General features: G+C 34.9%; 1 pseudogene; it reads right to left on the bottom strand.

Moving 5' to 3' along the window:
• Positions 1-5,388: 5,388 nt before the first annotated feature.
• LOC138390400 (elongation factor 1-alpha 1 pseudogene) lies at positions 5,389-6,600 on the bottom strand (annotated as a pseudogene).
• Between the last annotated feature and the right edge of the window lie 1,152 nt (positions 6,601-7,752).

Raw genomic sequence — 7,752 nt, 5'->3', positions numbered from 1 at the left:
TGAGCAGCTATAACAACCGTAAGCACAAATTACATGTTTTAATTGGCTACTGTTATTCTTTTTTTTTAGCTTTTTCATTTCTTCTTTATTGGAGCAAAGTTCCAGATGGTTAGCAATTTTTATTTTAACTTAACCATAACATTTACAATGTTTTTATGCTTTAAATAATCTTTTGTGTATTTACTTACTCCTTGGTATTAGAATCCAACCACTGGCTTCACTTTTTAAAAAATAATTTGACTCAACATTAAATCAAAGAGTATTGATTTACAAACTTTTTATTCTGATTGCCACACAACTCCCTTTCAAACAAATAAATTGTGAAAGAATTGATTTTATAAATAATTAAACTCAACTATTAATTGATTTTTTAAAGATGGAATATAATGGAAAAAAATGCCCTAAAACTAAAAAGCTAAAACCATTTACATGTCAAATCTATGAAAGGAACAACAATGAAACAACATTCAGGGAACACTGATAGGAGGTAGCCTGTGCAACCAAACTTTCGTACAGGTAAGTTTCAAGAAGAAAACAGAAAAAGATGACCTATATTTCATAACAATCACAGAAGTCTTACTAGGTCAGGTTTTTATTCATTTTTTCAGATCTAATCTTTCTTCTATTTGATTATGTTTCCTCTTTATACTGTACCCATCTGACTAGGATCCAAGCTATCTTAGAATGATATCAAAACTATATAATAAATATAGATACATTAGTAGGAGAATTTCTTCATATATGACATTAGATGTATGGCACAAAAGCTTATTAGCTACTAAAAGCAAATTGGATATGTACCTGTTATCTTTGTAAACTGTTGCAAATCTCAAGATAGCTGCTGATATCACTCTGCTTCATTTTGGTTCAACATTTTTCTTAAGAAAGAAAGAAAGAAGGAAAGAAAGAAGGAAGGAAAGAAAGAAAATAAAGAAAAGAAAAACATGAAAAAGAAAAGTAAAAGATAGATTGCTTAATAACTTGAATTAAGAAAGAAGAAAAACGAAGTTCTAACAGATCTAAAACCTTAATAATTCAAGAGGAAATCTGGTGGCTTCTCTATCTTTTCAAATATCCTCATATCATATTATAAAAAAGATGTGAGAATCTAGAAAAATTTTACATACAATAGTTCAGATATTGATGAGGTAGAATATGTTATTGATGCATTATGATTTATCACTGAAAAATGAGGAAGAACAGACATATACATGATATTTTGTTTTCAAAAGATACATGTACTATTTTAGGACAATAATATACTTAAAAACCAACTGAATCCTTTCAGATATTTACTATTTTTATCAAGATCCAGGAAACAAATGAAGAATCACAAAATTAGGCAATTTAGCTAATATCCCCATATCTGGTTCTGTGCACTCTTCAAATTGGAGAAAGGATCATGTCTCTTGGTTTAGTTTGGTCACTTTTGGCTTTTGGTTTAGAAGCAGACTATACGCTTTGAGCATAGATCACCTCTTTGCATTTGTTTTTGTTGCATGTTCAAATGTGTGACCTCTAGAATCCTAAACTCTGTTTTTCAGACACTCTCATCAAAAGATTCAATAAATGGTCATTCATCTAAAAGATCAGCCAAACCTGATATAGGTAGTGATTCAAATAACTGTCACCCTACACTCATGACTATTCAAAGAGTGGAGTAGATCTTGAATAATCACTTTCTCAGTTGATAATTGTTTATTTTTCAACTCAGGCTAAAGAATGAATATGATAGTAGTTTGATAATAAAAATCATGCCTGTCACTATAAATTAGATATGATTATTGACTACCTATGGTCAATGTTACTTAGTTTGCCCCAGGAAAATTTTGTCACAGAGAGCTAGGACTATAAAACAATAAATAATTTTAATGTGTACTTGAGGAAATCCCTAAAGATCAATTTCATGAGGTCAATGTTTTTCTGGTCATGGGAACAAACTGCTCACATATAAAACAAAGCTTTACTTCTCAGTTCACATCAAGATTACTAGTTCTCTAATCCTAAACTGTTATATCACAAATTTTGTCTAAGTTGAAGATATTGGTTGGAATGCTTACAACTACAGACCATTTATATGTGTGTGTGTGTGTGTGTGTGTGTGTGTGTGTATGGCATAAAACAAACTTCATTATTCTATGTACTTGCCTATTTTGAGTAGATTTCATTTTTCTTTGATTAGTTTTCTTTTATTGCATTGCATATGTTATTTGCATCTGTATAACTTGATTTTAATTTTGTTGACTCTTTACAACTCTGACACTGGCACTAAAATTTAGAGAACATAGATTGTCAGAATACTTTTTTACCTAATTAGCATGAAAAATGCCCTTTAAATGAGTGGGCTGTTCTATCTCATTTTATCAAGCAACTAATGTCATATATTCTTTACACCCACGCTGTTCAATAGCCCTTTCTGTGATGATGGATATTCTCTGAAGCTCACTGTCTGATATGGTAGCCACTAGCCACGTGTGGCTACCGACCATTTCAAGTGGCCAGTATAATTGGCAAATTGTCTTTTAAATTTTATTTAGTATCATTAATTTAAATTTAAATTAGTTTGTATAGCCATTGGCTACCATATTGAACAGCACAGCTTTAGACTATTTTAAAAATATGTTGTCATCAATGCCACATATTATTGTCTTGATGGCTTCCATACATATAATATGTTTTATTTTATTTATTTATTTATTTTTTTTGTTGTTGTTGAGACAGAGTCTCACTTTGTTGCCCAGGCTAGAGTGAGTGCCGTGGCGTCAGCTTAGCTCACAGCAACCTCAGACTCCTGGGCTTAAGCGATCCTACTGCCTCAGCCTCCCGAGTAGCTGGGACTACAGGCATGCGCCACCATGCCCGGCTAATTTTTTCTATATAGATTTTTAGTTGTCCATATAATGTCTTTCTATTTTTAGTAGAGACGGGGTCTCGCTCAGGCTGGTCTCGAACTCCTGACCTTGAGCGATCCACCCGCCTCGGCCTCCCAGAGTGCTAGGATTACAGGCGTGAGCCACCGCGCCCGGCCCTATAATATGTTTTAAATCTCCAACTATATGATATATATTTTAATATTATTATATAACATGTACTTTATCATTCATTTATTAAATTGTCATAGTTTTAAAGGTGTTAATAAATTATTTTCAATCCTGCACACTAATGTAGGTCCTCTTTGCCCAACTCACCTTGATATTGTTTCTCTTGCTATGAAATATTAGAAAGTCATCTTAAATATATATTACTACGTATATATTATTTTATCTATAATCATTGAGAACCATATGTTCTATTTGAAGGAAAATAATATATCTGTTCTGTCAAAATGAGTTATTCTAAAGATAGCTATAAATTGCTTTTTACAAGCAGGGAGGCAATGAAAGGAACTTGGCTTTATGTGATAATAGACGACTGATGGGCTGACACTCAGGAATCAGTAACTGGCTGAAGAGAGTCATGTGTTTCTTCAACAAAAATCCAAGATAAATATTCTGGAGCTTTGTTTGACATATCCACACATGTATGGTCCATGTATTTCTCTATGGATAATATTTGTATAATGACACTGAGCATTGCTTTTTATTTAGGAAACACATGTTTCTGCAAACTGATTTGAGAATGAAGATTGAGCCTAGTATCTAGAACTTCCCAGTCCCACATGTCAATGTTTTGTACCATTAAGCCTATCAGTAAGCAGGTTGACTTTATGAAACTCTCTCTCTCAGTGCCTGTAAAAGAAAATCTTTTCATGAATTCCACTTATGTTGTCTATACTTTTACTGTGACACTCATCAGATTTGTCACTTTACTGCTCTCAATAATAGAGGAAGCTAGTGATTCATTCCTTTGGGTTTCTAGAGTCAGGAAAATATTTAAAAACATGATATTTGCTGTCTTATTATATCCTTTTTATAAACATAAATATTATAAAAGTTCAAATTTTGTCATAGTTGAGAAATGCCATCTTTTTAAGTTTCTTTTGAGTTGATTAAATAAAAAGAGATTAGACACTAAGGTGAAAAGAGCTTTATAAACAGTAGATGACAGATGTCTCTTTTTCAAACCATAGAAAGATGTCTTAGGTGTTTTTAAATATTTTTTCATAATTAAACCATAAAGAACCCTGTACATTTAGTGTTCACTATTTTTTTTTTTGGTTCATTGATTGTTTAACACAAGAGAAAATATTTGCCTTAATTATTCTCCTGTATTCATAACAGTGAATTGACAACAACTCTCATAAAGGCTCACTTCTATTTTACCTGTATAATTGTTTATTTACTTTATTCCTCATATCCCATTCCCATATCCCTCCGTGATCAGCTGTATCCTTTTACTGTTACATATGCTTGTTAAATATATAAATTTTATTTTTAATTTGTTTTATGTACATGTATTTTTATTTAAAAATGATAGTGTGCTATAGATGTCTTTTCCTTTATCTTGCAGTCAGTACTATACTGTTAAGATTTAAACACCAATTTTCATAGGCATCTTATATGTTACTTTTAATAAGTATATATTATTTGGGTAATATAAATGTATGTAAATGCATCCACTTTTCTCAACAATTGCCTTACTGATGGAAATCAGTTTTCCCCCAACCACCTGTTATCACAATCAATTAACATTCTTTTAATGGACTTTTGGGTTAATTTTTCTCAGAAATAGGCCATAAGTTTACATGGCTGCAAAAGTCTATAAGTATACCAGTATGCATAAAATTTTGTGCTATTGTATCCCACCTGTTGGCTTTATCTGCCGTTTTAATTATTACCATTCTGAGTGTGGAAACAATTGAGTCAGGTTTTGAGCAGCATTTAGATTTTTTTCTTGCTATCACAACCCTCAGAGCACCACGGACCTTAAATATTTCTAGAGTTCTCTTGTAATGTATATATGGAATAGCTTGCCAGTGAGTTGTTCTTAATGTTTGATCTGTTCTCAGCTTTAGATCTTTTCTTTGCAATTCTTCCTCAGAGAACATTTCTCTCCTTTCTAACTTCTCCAACAACAGACTGCTCTTACTTGTTACTTTATACCTGTTAGCCTGGAGTTGGTATGGAGTGGAGAAGGAGGATGCATTCTCTCTTCTGTTTTTCTCTCAGTCTTTTTGGGGCTGTGTCTATGAGTATCATTGCCTTTCCTCCCCCCACTGTAGGAGATCTTTAATGCGTTGGGTCCAGGACCTTACCACATTCCACTGGGTCTCCACTTGTGCCCTGCAGGAAAGAAGTATGTTACCCTTTCCCAAATAGCTTAAGAATTTTGTTCCCCAGAAAACACAGGAGAGAAGAGTACCAGTGATGATTCATGTTTTTCCTTCTATAGCTGCTGAGCTGCTTCCCCGGGACTACACCATGGTAGAGACTTTCTCAGGACTGCCACTTAACTTTCTGTCTTTTGTGTGAAAAACTGGTGATGTTTATGATGAAGAGCCAGCTTCTTTCCAGAGTGGCAATCAATCTTTTCCTTCAGCTCAGCAAACCTGCAGGCAATGTGAGCTGTGTGACAATCCAGTACAGGAGCCTAGCCTGCGTTAATTTGGCCTGGATGGTTCAGGATAATCACCTGAGCAGCGAAGCCAGCTGTTGTCATTGGTGGGTCATTTTTGCTGTCACCAGCAACATTGCCATGATGAACATCTTTGACAGACACATTCTTGATGTTGAAGCCCACGCTGTCCCGTGGAAGAGCTTCGCTCAAAGCTTCATGGTGCATTTCAACAGACTTTACTTAAGTTGCAACATTGACTGGAGCAAAGGTGACCACCATGCCAGGTTTGAGAACACCAGTCTCCACTCGGCCCACAGACACAGTACCAATATCACCAATTTTGTAGACATCCTGGAGAGGCAGATGCAAGGGCTTGTCAGTTGGACGAGTTGGTGGCAGGATGCAATCCAGAGCTTCAAGCAGTGTGGTTCCACTGGCATTGCCATCTTTCCAGGTGACTTTCCATCCCTTGAACCAAGGCATGTTAGCACTTGGCTCCACCATGTTGTCACCATTCCACCCACAAACTGGCACAAATACTACTGTGTCAGGGTTGTAGACAATTTTCTTAATGTAAGTGCTGACTTCTTCAACAATCTCCTCGTATCTCTTCTTACTGTAGGGCGGCTTAGTGGAATCCATTTTGTTAACATCAATAATTAGTTGTTTCACACCTAGTGTGCAAGCCAGAAGGGCATGCTCACGGGTCTGCCCATTCTTTGAGATACCAGCTTCAAATTCACCAACACCAGCAGCAACAATGAGGACAGCATAGTCAGCCTGAGATGTGCATGTAATCATGTTTTTGATAAAGTCTCTGTGTCCTGGGGCATCAATAATAGTCACATAATATTTACTGGTCTCAAATTTCCACAGGGAGATATCAATGGTAATACCATGCCCACACTCAGCTTTTGGTTTATCCAAAACCTAGACATACTTGAAGGAGCCCTTTCCCATTTCAGTGGCCTCCTTCTCAAGTTTTTTGATGATTCTTTTGTTGATCCCACCACGTTTGTAAATCAGATGGCCAGTAGTGGTGGACTTGCCTGAATCTACGTGTCCCATGACAATGATGTTGATGTGAATCTTTTCCCTCCCCATTTCGGTGCAAATGGGTGCAAATTCCCCCCGTGTCTGTGACTTCCAGAAGCTTTATATTACCAGTCCAGTCTGCACTTGGCTTTTAGAAATCCATTAAAAATTTTAGCCACATTCTTCTTACTGATTTCTATGATGTCTTGTGTTTGACATCTGCTCCAGGCAATATTCATGTCATCTCTTCTTTGGAGTCACCTGTCTTTCCTTAAATTTCAGGTTACTGAAATCTCAGCTTTCTTGTGGGTTTAAGAAAAGTTGTGTGTTTTGTGCATTGCAAATGTGGGAGCAATAACATTTTAAGCTTTCTGCAACCTAAAAAGAAACTGAAAGCTTATCAAGGTTAACATGTGAATAATTTTTCTAAAATATTGTGAAAATCACATTCCATCTCTTCTCCATTTATTAGACATTCCAAATTTACCATATATCAGATAATTTCTTTTCTACTGCAAATAGTTATTAGCATGTTTAAATCTAATCAGATTAGAGAGCCAATTCCAAAAACCCAGAACACAGTTGAAAAACTCATCCTTAAAATTCTGTTCATGTTTAGAACAATTTTCAGTACTAAAATCTGTATTAGTTTGGATTCCCCAGAGAAACAGAACTAATTGAATGAGAGAGGGGGTGAGAAAGAGAGAAAGACCCGAGAACGAGGAGGTATAAGTTCTAGTCCAAGCCCAAAGGCAAGAGAAGACCAGTGTTCTAGCTTGAAGACAGGCAGAAAGCTAATTCTGTTGTATTCTTTTTGTTTTATTCATACCTTTAGTAGATTGGATGAGACCCATCAACACTGGGTAGGGCAATTTGCTTTACTGATTGTATCAAATCAGTACCAAATGTTAATCTCATCCAGAAACATTCTCACACACACCTAGAATAATGTTTAACCAAATATCTGTGCACCTTTTAGCTCTGTATAGTTGACAAATAATGTTAATATATCAAGGAATTTTGTGTATTGAATATGATTAATGAATTACTTAATATTCTTGTTTATAGGCAAGATCTTAAATTCTTGTAACACTGTTAATTACAGTAAATATGTAGATTAGATTGAAACATTTAATTAGATTCAAAACACTCTTATTATGGAAACCTTTAAGCTGATAACTTCAAGGCATTATGATAAATGAGAGTTGATTCTAGGGACCT

The sequence above is a fragment of the Eulemur rufifrons genome, chromosome 8 (genome assembly GCF_041146395.1).
Source record: "Eulemur rufifrons isolate Redbay chromosome 8, OSU_ERuf_1, whole genome shotgun sequence".
NCBI lineage: Eukaryota > Metazoa > Chordata > Mammalia > Primates > Lemuridae > Eulemur > Eulemur rufifrons.
Note: the sequence above shows the minus strand (reverse complement) of the source record. Positions and strands in the feature narration are given on the sequence as shown.